The 13,652-nt window shown below is 41.4% G+C and overlaps 1 pseudogene across 1 annotated transcript in view; it reads right to left on the bottom strand.

Moving 5' to 3' along the window:
- Window positions 1-10,829, bottom strand: part of LOC144374928 (transport and Golgi organization protein 1 homolog) — a 167,974-nt pseudogene extending 157,145 nt beyond the window's left edge. The window contains exons 1-2 of the transcript XR_013434164.1: window positions 10,546-10,829; window positions 8,235-8,357 (exon numbers count right to left, since the gene is read on the bottom strand). The product of XR_013434164.1 is annotated as a transport and Golgi organization protein 1 homolog (transcript). The remainder of the gene's footprint in view (window positions 1-8,234; window positions 8,358-10,545) is intronic.
- Window positions 10,830-13,652: the final 2,823 nt, after the last annotated feature.

Here is a 13,652-nt window from a genome sequence, read left to right on the forward strand (position 1 = left end):
ATTTTGATCAAGTCTAATTTACCTATGTTATTTTCTGTTGCTTGTACCTTAGGTGTTGTATCTAAGACACTGTTAACCCACTCCAAGGTAGAAAAACTTACACAAGTTTTCTTCTAAAATTTTTATAGCTCTTACATTTAGATTTTTGATCCATTTTTAGTTCCTCAAACATGAAATTCATTCCCTTGCATTATAGCTATCTAATGGTACTAGTACTATTGGTTGAAAGAACTATTCTTTCTCCATTGATCTTTGAGCACTATTTTTTAAATTTTTTGTGGAGATTTATTTCTGGACAATCAATCCTATTCCATGATTTATATGTCTATCCTGATGTCAAATCCATAATCAAATTTACTACTGCTTAGTAGTAATTTTTGAAATTGGGGCCTATGAGCCCTTTGACTTTTTTTCAAGATTGTTTTGTCTAGTATGGGACCCTTGTATTTTTTTAACATATATTAGGACCAAAATATTAATTTATGCCAAAAAATATTCAGATGGAATTTTAACAGAAATTATGTTGAATCTGTAGATCAATTTGGGGAATATTATCATCTTAATGATAGAACGTCTTCCAATAATGAACATGGGATATCTGGTCCTCTTGCATTTCTCTGAATAATGTTTTCAGATTTTCAGTGTGAAAGGTTGCACTTTTTCTGTTAAATTAATTTCCTTTTAAAAAATATTTTTATTAGTTATTGATGGGCCTTTATTTATTTGTTTATATGTGGTGCTGAGAATAGAACCAGTTTCTCACACATGCTGGGCAAGCACTCTACCACTGAGCCACAACCCCAGCCTCATCTTCTGTTAAATTTATTTCTAAAGTATTTTATTCTTCTTTATATTTTTATTAGTGCATTACAGTTATACATAATAGTGGTATTCTTTGTGACATGTACATACATGCATATATTGTAATTTACTCCATTTCATTCTCTAGACTTCCCCTTTACCTCCCTTCCTCCTTTCCTGAATCCCCTTTCTCTACTGATCTTTCTTCTATTTATTTTATTACCTTTATTTATTTAATTTTTAATAGGTGCATTATAATTATACATAAAACTGTGACTCATTGTGATATATGCATACAGCACATAGCATAATTTAGTCCATTTAGTCTTCCTCCACTCCACCCTGCCCTTCAATGACTTTCTTCTATTATACTATTCTCCCTTCTGTTTTCATCAGATTCCCTTTTATTATTCCTTATTTCTCTTCACTTCCACACAGGAGAGAAAAGATTTGACCCTCGTCTCCCTGAGTCTGGCTTATTCACTTAGCATGTTGTTCTCTAGTTCTATCCATTTATCAGCAAATGATATAATTTCATTCTTCTTGATGGCTGAGTAGAACTCTATTGTGTACTGCCAGTGTCTCGGCTGGCACTGAATCACGAGCCACTACACAGCTTTGTAGATTCAAATAGCAATTCTTTATTCCAGAACTCACACCGGCCTCCAGCTAACATGTTCTGATCCAATCTCCAAAATCCCGCTGCCCCCAATCACCTACTCCACAGAGGCTTTTTCCAAATCCAATTTGAATCTCAACAGGAACACGCAGCAGGAACACCCTAATCCCAGCAGCAATAATCTTCAACCTCCAACTTCCCTAAAACCCCTATTGTCTTAAAGTGGGAATGCCTTAAACCCAAATTATCTTAAGCCCGGATACTTCCTCAAACCTGCAGGATACTTCCTCAAACCTGGATCCACCCTCATTCACCTTGAGCAGGGTCGCCTTTCTCAAACACACATGCAAGGTCACAGCGGATTTCAAAGGCAAGTCCATTTAACATGGGGTACGCTGGCAAGGATTTTGAATCATCATTTCTACTTGGCAATGGCCCTCAGCAGTGTACATATGCCATACATTTTCTTCTCTTCTTTTATTCTTTTTTAAAAATTCTTTTTGAATTAATGTTTGGACTATTCATTGCTCAAGTAAAAATGATTTTGATACTTTTATCTTGTATTCAGCCACCTCATTGAACTTGTTTATTAGCTCTAATTTATGTGAGTGTGTTCCTTAGGATTTTCTACATAAAAGATCATGGCATCAGAAAATAAAAACAGTTACACATTCCTTTATTACATCTTATTTTGGCCTGATTGCCCTAGTTAGGAGTTCTAATGTAATGCTGAACATAAGTGGCAAGAGTGTATACCCTTGACCTTTTACTGATCTTAAGGGAGAGCTTTCAGTTTTTCACCAGTAAGTATATGCTATGTTTTCCACTGCTGTTCTTGATCAGGTTGAGAAAATTCCATTCCTAGTTCATTGAGTGTTTTTAATCATGAAATGGAATTAGATTATTGTCAAATGCTTTTTCTACATCTGCTTAAACATCATTTAATTTTTGCCCTTTATTCATTACATGTTACATTAGCTGATTTCCTATGCTGAGATGTATACTGTTTTAAAACTGTTGAAGTTAAAAAACAGACCACTAAATAGTTATTATAAAGGGTCAGTTGGTCCCATTATTTTTGAGACTGTGGCAAGGCAAACCATCATGGCAGGGAGCATGTAGTAGAGAACAACTGTTTACCTTATGGGAGTCAGAAAGCAAAAGAAAAGAGAGGAGGGATGTAGGTCCCAACAGGATTTTCGAGAGCACGCCTCCATGACCTAACTTCCTCCCACTAGGCCCCACCTCCCAAAGGTTCTATTACTTCCCAATAGTACCACGGGATGGTGATCAAGCCTTTCACACATGGGCCTCTGGGGAAATTCTTAGATCCAAACTATAGCAACAGTAATACAATAAAAGCAAATTCCTTTGGGGAAAAATGAATGAAGGAGTAGGCAAGTTAAAAAAAGATTAAAAACAGAATTAGTGGTAAAGTTGAAAATGCAGAGATTAGAACAACTGTCAAGTAATTCTACCTATAAACAATTCTTTTTATCAGGGAAAACCAGAATACTTCCTGCTCTCTACCTCTTTCTTCACTGAGTCTCCAACATATGGTTGGCAGCGACTTGGTAGTCAGCTGCAAAGTGACAACTGTTACCAAAGTATTTCTCTTCTATTCATTGAATAGATAATTTTTTTCTTTCTTTCTTGGCATAAGAAAGCTTCTATATATAGACTTGTATAAGAGAAGAATTTATTAGCTCTAATTTATTAGAAAATTAGGTTACACCAGGTTGTATGCGTGTGTACAAGCACATATGTACACTCATTTTTTAATTACATAACATATAAACTCCCTTAACAAATATTCAAAAAATATGAAAGGGGAGCCCACCCTGTGCAATTGCTATGTAGCATGATCACTGACACACCATACACCCCTAGTAGGCAGTCAAGGATAGGGTCAAGATACAACATTTTAATATTCTGTCCAGGGTATGTGATACAGGTTTAGAGCAGAAAGAGACATTTTTTGAAAAAAATTAAATGAGATTTGAGTTCTAAGCCATGTGACTTTGAAGAAATCCTACACCTATAATCCAGAAAAACCATGCCATATTTTCTGGGCTTCTAAGGAGAAGACCAGCAATACTTGAGTTCTTGGTAACTGTCTTCCAAAGCTGTAAGATACTTCTCCCATGAGAGGTCAAAAGTAAAGAAAGGGTTTCCACTAATCCATACAGCATCTATAAGTGAATTAGAAAAAATGTACCTCTTCCTCTGAGTAAATGAAGCTCCATTCCAAGGCACATAGCATGATGAGTGGAGCACAGCTGGATTTCAAGACTACACAGCCCTAAGCCTGGAACCTTCATAGCAACTTCACAACTGCCAGAGGGCAGAGTCATTGGTGCCAACAAGACACAAAGTAACCGTGGCAGTGCTGCCAGGAAGATCTGAAAGTGTCTTTTTTGTATATTCCTCTGATATCCCCTGCATGCTGTGAATCAGAACTGACTTGAGAGAAGCAAGATAAAACTGTTCTAGATGAAAATATAACCTCAGGATGGGTCATAGGAGGACCCTAGTTGGGTTGCTAGGCAAGCTCTATTGGAAAGGCTGAGAGTTGCCTAGGGAAAGGCAATCAGGTGTCCAACAGTCACTAAACATAATAAAGAGAATCAGATGCTATTTTAAAAGAACAACTGCCCAGAAAACTCTAAGGATCTATGCATATGTATCTATAAGTCATTTTATGTAACTTAAATTTTGACTAAACTAACTTCATCTACAAAATGTACATCAAACATAATCATTTCTTACCATCTTTACTAACATTTCTCTATTCTAGGCCATCATCACCTTTTGGCAGAACTATTATAATAGCTTCCTGATTGGTCTTCCTCCTTCCTTCTTGCCACCTTAGAATCAAGTCCCCATTTATCTAGATTAATAAAAAACCCATCATTCCCTGCTATAAAACCCCCTTGTGAAGGATTTTTCAATAGGCTTTTCAATAGCAGAAGGAATCACAGTTGCATTTCAAGTATTTATGCCAACACTTGTCCAAGTTGGGTTAATGCCCCAAGGGGTAAACTCTGACCAACAAGAAACAAGCAATGGGACTCTTCTAAGAGGTGGTAGTTTCACATAGAAGATGTACCATGTGACAAGACAACCAGCTCAGTTTTCTTGCAAGGTTAGGGCCTACTTGGTAGCATCTTTCCTCCTTTCTTGCCTTATTTATTGTTTTCTTTCATTCTTGCTGCTCTGGGTTTGTACCACTCAATAAAACCTTACCTCCAGTTGCTTTCTGAGGACACAGGGCCCAAGCCCTACAAATCAGCTAAAATGACCTTTTCTGCAATCCTATCACACACAAAACTGCTTTACCACACTTCAGATTCTGAAGTCAGACAGATAATAGTTGCACATTCTTAGACAAAGGTATTTCACATCTCTTAGCCTTATTTTATTTATATATAAAATATGAAGTATAATAAAGTTTACTGAAATTAATCAATGTAATATAAATGATGCCAGGTACATTATTTATATTAGTATTTCCAGTGCCTAATATGTCATCTACTACACTGTAGGTATGCCTAATGCCTACAATGTTTACAATAGTACATTTTCTCTGTATTTAAAAAATTCCAACCAAGTAGCAAAGATTGAAAGACCTGTAAGGTCTCAATACAAATAGTCAGTAATCTGTAAAAACACATTAAATCTATACATGAATGCTCTCTGAAAAATGGCCCTTTACTGCAAATAATTCACTTTACCTGGGTTTTTGCCTCTCCAACTTATCAGGAAAAACAATTAAGTCAAAAGTACAGATGTCGCCAGCTTTAGGCACAATATATTCCTGAGAGGATGCACACAAATCAAATTTCTGTAAATCAAACCATATTTCACAAGCACTAGGGGAAAAACACCCTTTAAAATGACTTCAACAAATAATGCTATAGTAAACTGTTACTGTAAAATGAAGGTTTCTTCATAGCCGGTGATTATGTTGACATATAATTTCATTAGGTTTTCATAAGAAAGGAAATACAGCAATCAGCATATGGCAACATGAGCTCCCTCCCACCCCACATGAAGTCCCATGCTTGCTCAGGACTCTACAAGCAAGAAGATCATCAACAGAACTGAACACAGCCAATGCTATGCCTGGAGTCTGTGAAACTGTTGTTATAAAGTTAAAAAAATTTATGGCAACAGTATAGATTGTCACAGGTATGATGTTACTTTGTCTGACAAAGCAAGAACCGCAAATAGAAACAAAATATTCCTATACAACCAGTGTTCAAAAGGAAGATTCCAGTTAATAAAATTATCATAAGCATTTATATTATTATAAGCTTTTGTGGATATATATATGGATATTGATAGTATTCATGCATAAAACTCACAGGATAAAAAATATGCATCAGAATCATGATAACTCTGTGGTGGCTTAACAGGTAACTCATTTTAAAGGTTTCTCTTATGTTTTCCTTTATTTTAAAAAATTTTTCAGGCATATGCATTACTGTTTTGGGTCTCACAAATGGACTTCCACAAAGGAATCATTTGTTTCTGACACTTTTGGCTTTGGCAAAAAGTTGGGAAAATCACCACATTTCACACTGCTAAAGCCCTTTCACAGAAAATATTTCTTGTATTATCTGGATTAGACTTGAAGAAAACAATATTAATATTGTTGGCAATCAGTTTTACCATCTCTAATTTTCCTGATGATCAAGCCACATTCCTACATCTCTGATTACATTGATGGTATACGGGTATTGTTCTACTTGCTATAAATGTAAAAGGTAAAAGCTGTGCCTTCAAGGGCAGTTATGCAATGCTCCTAGACAGAATTCCAAAAGTCTGCATCTCTTACAAGAAGATGCCCAATTGTCTAGGCAAATGTTGGCAACCTTGAGGAGTGTTCCTCACACTGGGAGTCTGTGCCTTTGGCAGCCACTGCAACAGACTGAATCTCAATTAGAGGCTTATCATATTGGTACGGAATGGTTTGTGCAGCCTACTAATTGGAACGCCTGCCTGTCTAGTAAATACTCCACTCTGTGGATTTTGTTTTGTTTGTGGGAGTTGTGGGTGGGGAGTTACAAAGGATTGAACTCAGGGGGACTTAACCACTTGAGCCACATCCCCAGCCCTACTTTGCATTTTATTTAGAGACAGGGTCTCACTGAGATGCTTATGCCTCACTGTTGCTGAGGCTGGCTTTGAACTCATAATCCTCCTGCCTCAGATCTCCGAAGCTGCTGGGATCACAGGCATGGGCCACCACACCCCACCACTCTGTGGGTTTAAGACCTAGGTTCTTTGATCCTCCCCTCCCCTTTGCCAAGCATTTTTGTAAAGCCACATGTCAAGCGCCTATGAATCATAGGTTATTGTCCTTTACTCTAGAAGACACAATGACATAGGAGAAAAAATAATAAGGGTTTCTCCAAGGAATCATGAAAAAAGACATATGAAAGTTTCCTTTCTTAAATCTAAGAAGTACACTAGGTACTGCTCACAGTCTTTACAGAGTTCTAAGTCAAATGGTTTCTGGACAGTGTTATATTGAAAAAAAAAGTGATTCAATATTTAGACTTCTGTTTAATGTTTTGTGCTTGATTTTTCAACTTTTGATAGAATATATTGGTACCACTCACTCAACATATGATATACAGAATCTACAACATCCAAAAAGAGATACATTAAGATACTAAGAAAGAGTTGGTCTGTTTCTAGATCAATATTACTAATCAGTAGGGAAATGCAAAGCAAAATCATAAAGGGATACCACTTCACACCCATCAGGAAGAACTATCATTTTAAAAAATGAAAATCCTAAGTGAAGACTTAAACAAATTGGAACTCTTGTGCATTGCTGATATGAACGTAAAATGATACTGTCTCTATGGAAGAGTTTGATGGTTCCTCAAAAAGTTAAAACATAGAATTACCCTATAATACACCCAAATTAACTGAAAACAGGGACTCAGATAACTTGTATGCTAATGCTCACTGCTGAATTACCATAATAAGTAAAATGTGGAAACAATCTATCAACAGATGAGTGGATAAAGAAAATAAAGTACACACATACAATGAAATGTTATGCAAACTTAAAAAGGAATAAAATTCTGACATGTTACAACTTGGTTGAAACTTAAAGACATTATATTAAATGAAATAAGCCAAATATAAATTAATAAATATTGTTATGATTCCACTTATAAGAGATATTAGGTCAGGTAAATTCATAGAATCCAAAGGTATTACAGAGGTTACCGGGGATAAGAAAATACAGGAAGTCAAAACTTAATGAGTATAGAGCTTTTGTTGGGGATGACAAAAAGGTTCTGAAAATGTGTAATGTGATGAATATTGTATACACTTATGCCAAGTTAAATGGTTAAAATGGCAAATTTAAAAAAAAAAGATAACTGACTTTAAACAAAAGTAATAACAACCTAGGGCAGGCTTACAACACAAAAAAAGTAAAATGTATAACAATAGCAGCATCAAGATAGGAAGAAGAAAAGGGAAGCAAAATATTAAGTTCTTATACTTTAAGTGGCACAGCAAAATATCACTCAAGGGTAGACTGTGATAAGTTAAAGTTATAGCTTACTGCACTAAAATAAAAGACTTAAGTCTAATAAACCAACAAAAGAGATAAAATGAAGCCATAAAACATCAAGAATCAAAATATAGTCTGATCCAAGAATTTATTCCCTAGAGAAATTCCTTGATAAAATGCAATATATATTTTTTTATCATCCAGTGAAAGGTTTATTAAAACTTAATCAGAGGTACAATTAAATCAATGAAAGTAAATGGCAAAAGCACTCACTGCCCAGACTGGTGAGGTAAAACCCAGAATTGCAGCCTTAGCTCCACCGGCAACATACGGAATGATATTTTCTCCTAGAGGTGTATCTCTAAACAAGGCTCTGAGGATATTCAAAGCATGAACCTAGGACAAGAAGTTCAAAATTAGCTGTGGGTTAATAACTATGGTGATTCTAAATCTGTATATAAAATTACAAGAAGAAAGTAATAATATGCAAATGAAACAGTAGATTTAATAAAATAATAATTGATAAAAATAATTTTTAGACATTAGTAAGAACAACGTAATAAAAAAAATTTGATCCAACGAACCTATAAGGAATCCTGAATCTAACAAACACATTCTTTTCAAGGAACATTTATTCTTTAAAATGGCCTCAAACAAGGAACATTTATTTTTTAAAATGGCCTCAAATATAGGATTTCATTTTTATAACATTAAAGTAAAAGGTAAAACTAAAGTGTTAGAAATTAGGATTTTGGTTACTGTCAGGGAAACAGTGCTGATTAGAAGAGAACATGAAGGGCCCTTGGTGTCCTAGAAAAGTTCTGCTTCTTTCTTGTTACACAAATGTGATCATTTTGTGAAGCTGTAATGACTTGCACACTGTATATTATAATTAAATCTAAAAATGCATATAAAATATGACAGGGACAGCATGAGAAAGGAAGAACATAAGCCAATCTCAATTATGAACCCAGTGAGAAGCATAAATGTATATCCTTTCTAAAGAAAATTTAATAATGTATAAAAACATGTCAAAGTTGAGTTCATTCTCAGTATGCAAATATATTATATTTAAAAATCAGCATAAGTGCTGGGAATGTAGTTCAGTGGTAGAGCAATTGCCTAGCGTGTACAAGGCCCTTCAATCCCCAGCATTGAAAACTACAACAAAAAGAATAACATGTAATTCATGATATTTGAAAATTCTAGGGAAAAACAAAACGTATTTATCTCAAATGATGCAGGAAAGCACTCAACAATTGGTTTTTTTTAATCAGATAAAGGACAGATTAAAAATTTCAACAAATAACAACAACATAAAGATGCCTGCTATCTCTATTTCTAGCAAAATTGTGCTACAGGTTCCAGCAGCAAAATAAGATAAATAAAAATTTTTAAAAGACTAAGCATTAGAAAGCTAACAAACTTAGGATTACCTACTAGGGATACAATTATCTATAAAGAAAATCCTAAGAATTTATAGACAAGTCATTAGTTGTATTATAGCAGTGCAGGTAAGTTGCTAAACATAAGTACAACAATTACCAAAAAATCAATTTCATTCTCACAGAGAACAACACATAATATAAAATTTAGAAATATCATTTATAAGAAAAATATATAGAAATAAATCTCATAAAAGATTCATAAGACTTTTATGAGGAAAATATATGCATTCCTACCCACAAGGTATGAGAATTTCTGTTGCTTACCAGCACCTTGGTATTATGAGACCTTTACAGTTTTTACTTTTCTGTATGAAATGGCTCGGACTCGGGGGCCAGAGGCGGCACGACGCTGCGGGGGAGTGGGCAGCGCGGGCGGGCCAGGGGTCGGCGGGACCCGGGGACGGGGGACCGGGGAACCGGAGACCCGGCGCGGGAGCGCGGCTCGGGCGGGCAGGGGGCTCCGGCGCCAGGGGAGGATGCGCGGGCGGCGGGGCTCTGCCGCCGGCGCCAGGTCTGTGCGCGGAATGCCGGGAGCCGCGCCGGGGCGGGGGGAAGGGGTCGGCGGGGCGGGGGGGGGGGGGGGGGGGAAGGGGTCGGCGGGGGGGGGGGGGGGAAGGGGTCGGCGGGGGGGGGGGGGAAGGGGTCGGCGGGGGGGGGGAAGGGGTGGGCGGGGGGGGGGAAGGGGTGGGCGGGGGGGGGGGGAAGGGGTGGGCGGGGGGGGGGGGGAAGGGGTGGGCGGGGGGGGGGAAGGGGTCGGCGGGGGGGGGGAAGGGGTCGGCGGGGGGGGGAAGGGGTCGGGCGGGGGGGGGAAGGGGTCGGGGGGGAAGGGGTCGGCGGGGGGGGGAAGGGGTCGGCGGGGGGGGAAGGGGTCCGCGGGGCGGGGGGGGGGAAGGGGTCCGGGGGGCGGCGGGGGGAAGGGGTCCGGGGGGCGGCGGGGGGGAAGGGGTCCGCGGGGCGGCGGGGGGGAAGGGGTCCGCGGGGCGGGGGGGGAAGGGGTCCGCGCGCCGTGGGGGAGGGGAAGGGGTCCGCGGGGCGGCAGGCGGCGCCCCGGGGCCGGGCGCAACGGGCGGGAAGGTGCGGCGGCCTCAGGCGCGCCGGGCCGGGTCGGGGTCGGGTCCTGGGAGGCCCCCTCCTACCTATGCCGGGGGCCACACAGACGGAGTAGAGCAGCGAGGACGAGAGGGAGAAGAAGAAGATCGCAGCGAGCAGCGAGCGGCGCGGCAGCCACAGCAGCCCCCGGCGGGCGCACATGCTGCAGCCGGGCGGCCGCTCGAGGGCCCGGCCTGCTCCTGCCGCTCCTGTGCGCCGCCGCCTGGGCCTCGGCCGCCGTCTCCGGAGCCTCGCGGGCCGCCGCCGCCGCTGCCGCCTCGCGGATCCCAGCCAACGGCCGCCTCGCGGATCCCAGCCAACGGCCGCCTCGCGGATCCCAGCCAACGGCCGCCTCGCGGATCCCAGCCAACGGCCGCCGCAGGACGGGCCACATGAAGCGGGCGGGGCCGCGCGGCCCGGAGCCAGCGCAGCGACGGGGGCGGGGCGGGCGGTCGCACTGGGGCGGAGGGGCGGGACCAGCGCCGCCGGGCACCGTCGCAAAAGACCCGCGCGCTCGCCACCCGACCCCAGTAGCCCCCGCGGCCGCGCAGCGGCTTTAGGGAGCGTCACTAAATGACGACAGCCCCTCTCCCCGCGGGGCCACCGCCCAGGCTTGCAGGGAGCGTGTCTCAAGAGCCAGCCGGCTTGCGCTCAGGCTCCTCGAGAAGGGGGCCAAGGGGCCATCTGCAAAGTCTGACGGTCTGATAGCCCACTGCAGCAGAAGAACTGGGATTGTAATGCTTGGGGGGCTCGGCTTTCATTCATTCGTTTATTTATTCAGTCAATCAATTCATTATTTATTTATTGGATGCCAGATGCAGTTGTTGGTGCTGAGAACAAAACAGATTAAATCTCTTGTCTTATTTGAACTTATATTCATGTGGAGGAGAATAAACGCAAGTCAATCAATAATTATCTGGTACTAATAACAGATATGAGCAAAATAAAACAGGAGGATGTGTTGGCAGCAGGCTACAGTAGACAAGGAAGGTCTCCCTAAGCAGCTGACATCAGCTGAGACCAAGGGTGAGAAAGAGCCAGCCACAAGTGAGGACAGAACAGTGCCACCAGGGGGAACAGCAGGGCAAAGGCCCTGAGGTGGAGAAAGCCCACTCTGGCCCCAGGTTGAACCCAAGGCCAGCAAGTGAAGTAGGAGACCTGTAGACAGGTGCACATCCCACGGAACAGGGAACCAAAGAGGAAACTGACATTGCTATAAGGAGAAGCAAGTCACGCCCTTCCACGCAAAACTGGCCTGACTCTGAAGGCAGGCCCTTGACTACTGAGCCGTAAACTGCCTCAGTGGTCTCTCTGCACCCTGCAGCTCATTCTGTAGGCAAATTGGTGTCCTATCCCATCACTTTAGCACGGGACCATATCTAAAACAGTACCTCAAGACCAGCCTTGATCCAGAGCACCTCAGAAGGCAGTGAGCAATAGCTAGAGACCCATGGGGAGTGACAGTAGCACCCCACCATCTTCAAGAAGCTCCCAGATGAATCCAAGAGGCAAGTGTCCCCCATGTGGGAACATCTGAAACCAGAGCCCTGTCTTGGAATATGTCAGAAGCCAGGAGTGGGGAACTTTTCAGGGATTCTGTGAGAACCAAAATTAATCCTACTCTATATTCCTAAAGCAATTTGAACTTTTTCCACCGTTAACTTGACCCTTTTAAGGGGAGGCTATAGAGCCAGACTGCCGGGGTTCTTTAACTCCCAGCTCTTCCATTCTTAGCTTGTGACCTTAAGCAAGTTAGTTAAACTCTCTGTACCTTAATACAATGGGAATGTCATTAGTAATGACCATATGAGATTGTTGTGAGGATTTGACGGATACATGCAATGCCTGACACATGGTAAATGCACATGGGTCTCGCCTTATCCAACAGCCCTGGGAAATGGGATGGAAGAGAAGAGGCTTTAAAAAGAGAAGCAGAGAATTTTGATTTGGATAGATGTGGGTTCAACTCTCGGCTTGGCCTAAACTTTACTGTGTGACCTTGAGAAAACCTCTTATCTCTCTGAGTTTCTGTTCATTTGTGAAATGCACCCCACCCCGTGCCACCTACCCCACAGGGATGTGATATAGATTATGTGAGGTTACTGTGGAAAGGCCCTGAACCAAACTCTCTAAACTAATCTGATTTTGAATACTTTTTCTTTAGCCAATATAATAACCCTTTTAAACACCCATGTCTAAGAAATATTTTTAGATGCACAGAAAAGTTTTAACTTTTAAGAAGAATACAAGGGCTGGGGATGTGGCTCAAGCGGTAGCGCGCTCGCCTGGCATGCGTTCGGCCCGGGTTCAATCCTCAGCACCACATACAAACAAAGATGTTGTGTCTGCCGAAAACTAAAAAATAAATATTAAAATTCTCTCTCTCTGTGTGTGTGTGTGTCTCTCTCTCTTTAAAAAAAAAAGAAAGAAAAAAAAAGAACAATACAACACATTTGTACACTCTCCACCTGAATTCAACAATTGTTATCCTTGCTGGCTGCGATGGCACATGCCTATAATCCCAGCAAGTCTGGAGGCTGAGACAGGAGGATCACAAATTTGAGGCCAACCTAGGCAATTTAGCAAGACCCTGTCTCAAAATTTAAAAATAAATAAATAAAAAGGATAAAGCTTGGTGGTACAGTGCCTGCCCCTGGGTTCAATTTTCAGTGGGGGAAGGGGGGCAGCAAGAACAAGTAAATTAGCAATCATATCATATCCTTATAATTTCTGGTCTATTCTGTAGTCCTTGACAAGGAGGCCTTGCTACATTCAGACTAAATACTGATGACCAACCTCTGTTACATCTCTCCCTCTTTTTCTTCCTGTTTGGCAGTACTGGGGACTGATCCAGGAGCTGAACTGTATCCCTAGCTCTTTTTATCTTATTTTATTTTATTTTGAGCCAGGGTCTGACTGGCCTCAAACTTGCAATCCTCCTGCCTCTGTCTCCTGAGTAGCTAGGATTACAGGTTACTTTTTTTCTTTAATGGAAGAAGGGAGAAAAAAAGATATCGGGGTCCCTGTCTCAATTCCCCCCATCATGCTCCTTTTTCATCTCCAAGTTAAGTTTCCAGCTCACCTGGGTATTCGTTTTTCATTCATTCCTTCCCTGGACTGCTCAATCCCTCCGTCAAACAGACTTGAATTCTGC

This window comes from Ictidomys tridecemlineatus, unplaced genomic scaffold (assembly GCF_052094955.1).
Source record: "Ictidomys tridecemlineatus isolate mIctTri1 unplaced genomic scaffold, mIctTri1.hap1 Scaffold_96, whole genome shotgun sequence".
Classification (NCBI taxonomy): domain Eukaryota; kingdom Metazoa; phylum Chordata; class Mammalia; order Rodentia; family Sciuridae; genus Ictidomys; species Ictidomys tridecemlineatus.